The sequence below is a fragment of the Mus caroli genome, unplaced genomic scaffold (assembly GCF_978045245.1).
Source record: "Mus caroli unplaced genomic scaffold, Mus_caroli_1 scaffold_1, whole genome shotgun sequence".
Taxonomy (NCBI): Eukaryota; Metazoa; Chordata; class Mammalia; order Rodentia; family Muridae; genus Mus; species Mus caroli.
The window spans coordinates 128,647,396-128,652,575 of NW_028227256.1; the positions used below are offsets into that span (position 1 = coordinate 128,647,396).

General features: G+C 49.2%; 1 non-coding gene across 1 annotated transcript; it reads left to right on the forward strand.

Moving 5' to 3' along the window:
• Window positions 1-3,581: 3,581 nt before the first annotated feature.
• On the forward strand, window positions 3,582-3,690 carry LOC115032385 (U6 spliceosomal RNA). Its single transcript, XR_015048822.1, has one exon. It is a non-coding gene; the product is annotated as a U6 spliceosomal RNA (small nuclear RNA).
• The last annotated feature ends 1,490 nt before the right edge of the window (window positions 3,691-5,180 follow it).

A 5,180-nucleotide genomic window follows, 5' to 3' on the forward strand; every position in this document is an offset into this window, starting at 1 on the left:
TAATTTAGATTCCCCCTACACTCAAAATCTTCCATCAATAGGCAATCGTGACTAACATTTACTGATCCCTTAATGTGTGCCAAGCCTTTTCTGTGTTGGGAAGTGAGTACGTTTATTCCATTTTGCACATAGGATACTGAGGACCAGAGTGGCTCAGTTAGCTAGTTGTCCAGTAAGGATATGAATTCTATGTCCTTAACCCATGAAGCTGTCCTGCTAGTGTTATGCTGTCTACTTCGGAGTTCTGAAAACAACCTAACATCTGACCTTGTCTCTGCTCAGTGTCATCCTATCTGTATCCCAGGTCGTGACTCTGAGACCTGACCACTCACGAAACACCTGGCTCTCAACTCCCCATCATTGAGCCTACTGGAAGCCCTCTGATGGTATTTCCCAAAACATGAGAAGGCTCTTCTAGTTCATTCAGAGACTACTGCCTGCCCACTTTGCAGAATTCCACAATGATGCGTATGGGTGGCAAGCTTATCCCATTAAAGGTGGGAAGGACTGGGGCCCAGTAAGGCTCAGTCATCCAGGATTGCAGAGTGTCCAAACAGAACTCGGATACAGAATTCTCACATTGGCTTTCGATGACTCTGTAGTTACAGAGTTCCCTGGGACTGTGAACGTCTGAGGTCTATGGAGATGCTTAATCCTCAATAACATCCCAAAGCTACTCCATTCCTGGTTCTTCTTCTTCTCAAGCTTCCATTTATTTTGGAATTACCAGGAGAGAAATCTTTTTTTTAAAAAAAGAGTTACAGACCCCCTCCCTGTGGTTCTGTCACTGGGAGCCCAAGGTGAGACCCAGGGCTGTAAATTTGTAGCATACCCTCAGACACTGTGAGGCAGGAATGTCTTGCACACTTGGTTCTGAAGAATCTGTTCCTGGGCTTTGCAGAGGCTCTGCCCCAAGTTCTCCCTCACGGCGGAGAGCCAGTCGGCACAACAGAAGTCTCCCCATGAGTGAACACCCCTTTAGTCTTGATTTTGTTGTGCAGGCATCTCTCTTGGGGGTGGGGGCTGAAATGATCAGTCCTATGTGTGTCCTGAGAATGTCTTAAGGTTTGTACTGCTGTGATGAAACACTGTGACCAAAAGCAACACGGGAAGAAAAGGGTTTATTTCAGCTGACAACTTAAGTCACACCCCAGCACTGAGGGAAATCAGGGCAGGAACCAAAGCAGAAACCACAAGAAAATGTATTGATTGGCTTACTCAGTTTGCTTTCTTATATATCCTAGGACAAGTTACCCAGACATGGTACCACCACAGTGGGCTGGGCCCTTCCATGTCAATCATCAACCAAAAAAAAAAAAAAGCCCCATGGCTTTCTGCAGGTCAATCTGTCACGGGGGAGGGGGAAGTTCTTCAATTGAGATTTCCTGTTCCTAGATGTGTCTAGATTTGTGTCAAATTGACAAAAAAAAAACAAAAAAACTGGCACGAGACCAAATGTTTCTCCTGGGTCACCCTCTCTGGGCAAAGGTCCTGCCTGAAACCTAGCAGCAGTCTGGGGTTCTCATGTTCTCTGACCAGGACGGGCTTTCCGGCTGAAGTCTGGAAACAGAGCCCCCAAGCAGTTTCTTACCTTGTGATGCGATCACTTCAGCAGCAGCATCCTTGAGAACAGAGATCTCTCCCTGACCCAGGGCAAGGGAACAGAGCCCAGAAGCCTTGCATACTCTGCTGACATCAAATTGTGTCTTCAAACTGGAACTTTGAATAACTTTGCTTAGGACATACCCTTTGGAGTGTCGATCGCAGACTTGGGTTCAAATCTCTGCTCTGCCATAAAGTAGTTGTGGGGTTTGGATTGATTCTTAGCCTCCATGGGACTCTCTCTCTCTCTGTCTCTCTCTCTCTCTCTCTGTCTCTCTCTGTCTCTCTCTCTCTGTCTCTCTCTCTCTCTTTTTATAAGAAATGGGTACTTCCCAATTTTTGGTCTTGCTGTGAGCTAATCCTTACAGTGGGACTAATCACACAGATATACAGACAGACACAGACACAGACACACACACAGACACACACACACCCTTGTTTGTCTGGAGTGCATACCTCAGCTTAGCATGAGAAAGAGATGTACAGACATAAATTCTTCTTTCTCTGCTTGTGGGGGTGGGGGGGGGTGGAGGAGAGCATGAGCCAGTTAGCAGCAGTGTGCATTACTCACCCACTGGCAAATACCGAGCTGCTCCAAAACAATTCTGAATTTCCATTTCCTCTGGGATGGGTTCGGTGGAGTTTTTGAAGGTGACAGGTCCTTTCCCATCCTCGGGTTAGGGGTCAGGAACTGTGAATAAAACACAATGCAATTCTGGCTCTCCCAGTGTCCCCAGCTGTACACTATCTATCCACCAACTCCCTGCCAGATCTCCTCCACTTCCCATTCCCAAACCCCTCGTGGGCTTCAGGCCCAGCCTGGGAGACCCCTTTGGGGAAATCCTTGGTCTATCAAGGTCCTTGGAACCTTCAACTTGGAAGCTGGCCTCCAGGAATTCCAGAGTCCCCATTACTGTCCTTCTGGACTCTTGAAGCTCAGCCAACCTGAAAGAATGGCAGAGCTTTTGAAAGCCTCAATATTCATTAAGGGCCATGCCTCTCCAGAAATGGTTCCCAACTCTACTGCGAACCTTGCCAGGAGACTTGGTGACAGCCTGCTCTTGGCACACACAATAGACTTGGGTCAGAACAATGTGGAGGAGAGAGAACACCTGTCTGTCGATAGGCTGCCATCCTCCTGGGATACCCCTCACCATGTGGCCAACTTTGGGTCCCAGAGAAGGGAGGGGTACACTCGGGGGCTAGAGGCAGTTGTGGCAGCAAGCAGGAGAGGCACAGGCTGGACACATAGCTACACTTCCCCAACTTGACAGCACTCTGAACAGATGTGTGAGTCAGATTAGAAGTCAAATCTGCTTATTCTGGCTCCCCTGCCAGCCCCGGGGCCACTGCTCACAGCCGCAACACTGGATGGGATTAAAACCTAAGCTGGCAGACAAAACAGTTACAAGTATATGAGTGAGGAGAACAGGTCTCTATTGGTGGATGTTCCTGGGAGTCTTGCTTAATTCACCACGTGCAGGAAGCTCATACTTCAGGTTCCTTTCCACATTCACCGAAAGGAGACATTATACCTGCCTTCTCTGCCCTTGGAATGCAAATCTGGGCTACCGTACATGAAAACACCTCAGTACTTACAAAGAAGATACTTGGTCCTCAAATAGTATTACTATCCTAACAAAGGCCTCAGGGGAAGGGTTACCCAAGGAAGCTCACAGCCAAGTAGAGAGCATGCCCTCTTCAGTCCAAGAGGGACCCAACAGGTGCTGACACTCTGAGGACCAGAGGCAGACCACAATAGATACAGAATTTCTAGATAACCTGGCTTCACGGGCCCTCCCCTAAGCTCTGTGATGCTTAACTTGTGTAGATTTGGATGGTCTTTGTGGCAGTGAGTGGGCCCCATGCCCTTTGTGCCAGCATTGCTGGAGGATGTAACACTAAGGAGGGCTTCCTGGTAGAGGAGGGTTAGAGACATGTTTGAGGGAAAGAGGGGAAATTAGCTCATAAAACATTGAGTGCTCAGATGAACAGCACCTGTGGTGAACATGGGGACAGAGACAGAGAAGATTAGCACCGCCCTTGTGCAAGGATGACATGTGAACACATGGAACTCGTGAAGCACTCACATTTTCTTCTAATGTGTGTGTGTGTGTGTGTTTCTGTAGAAGTAAGTGTAAACAGATGGCATGATGGGTATGGGGAGGCTTTAAGGTAGGGGAGAGTCATACAAGACATGCACTGTAAAGGGGGACTTCTGGGGGGTGGAATGGTAGACGCTGGGAGGTGGGGAGAGGAAGCGGCGGGAGCCCCTAATACAAAGTGTGTGTGAGAATGCCAAGGGGCTGAGGGTGGAGAGATGGCTCAGCGGGTAAGAGCACTGGCTGCTCTTCCAGAGGACCTAGGTTTGATTCCCAGCACCCACATGACGGTTAACAACTGTCTGTGACTCCAGTTCCCGGGAATCTGATGCCTTCTGCTGGTCTCTGCAGACACTGCATGAGCATGATACACAGACATACATGTAGGTTAGACAACCATATACATAAAACAAAAATAATATTAAAAAAGAACAACAGAAGACTTGGGAGATGCCCCAACCACGTCAGCATGCAGGCTAAGTTGGAATCCCTGGCACTTAGGTAAGAAGCCATGATCAGCACTTGGCGCAAGGTGACTTGGCGCAAGGTGAGGGGGACAGCAAGGTAAGGGAGGCACCCACCACAGGCGACTCTAATCCCTAGTGTATTAACCAGGCAGTGTAGCCAATCAGAGACTTCCACCTCCAGGGAGAGAACCTGCTTCAAAAACATAAGGTGCGATCAATTGAGACAAAGACACTGTTGACATCTGGTGAGCACACATGCACCATACACACGCAAACATGTGTGTGTGCATGCACCACACACGTGTGCAAAGAATCTATCATGAGGAAATCTGTTAGTTTGCATGCTAATTAAATTAAAAGCATTAAAGTGGGACTGGCACTGAGGCTCAGTGGTAGGACACTTACCTAGCACGTGCAAGTCTCTGGGTTCATGCCCAGTATAGGGATAGGTTGGTATGATATGCAAGACAAGGGGGCATTCTGAAGGTATCTGGGGCCTGTTTCAGGAAGTAGGGTTCTATGCTGTGTTAGTGGTAGGGCAGATGTTCAACATGAACAAGGCCTTGGGTCCCATCCCTAGCACTTCCTGAACCATCAGGCATCTAGCGTCTATGTTCATGGTAGGGATGTGAGCACTGAGTTCTAGCATGAGGGGCCTGAGCAAGGCTCATTGAGTGGCCCCAGGGATAGAGATGCTGTTGCAGAGGGGTAGAAAGGGCACCCAACAAGGGGTGCAAAGGCTTGAGGAAGGGGGCCCCTTCGGGGTAAGTGGGCCATTAGTTAGTAAGCCTGAGGGGCATGGCAAAGAAGGGCAGGCCAAGGGCACCTAGCTGAGGAGTGGGCACAGCTCCTTACTGATGCCAGCAGGCCAGCCAGCAGCCTGTGCTGAAGCTCCCCAGAGCCTCTCTGTGGCGAGGAATACCTGTGGGTATAGAGTGGGAAACAGGACCAAAGGCTGAGTTATGAGAGTGGGGCCCCAGCATGCCACTTGGGAGGAGGCCTGGCTGGC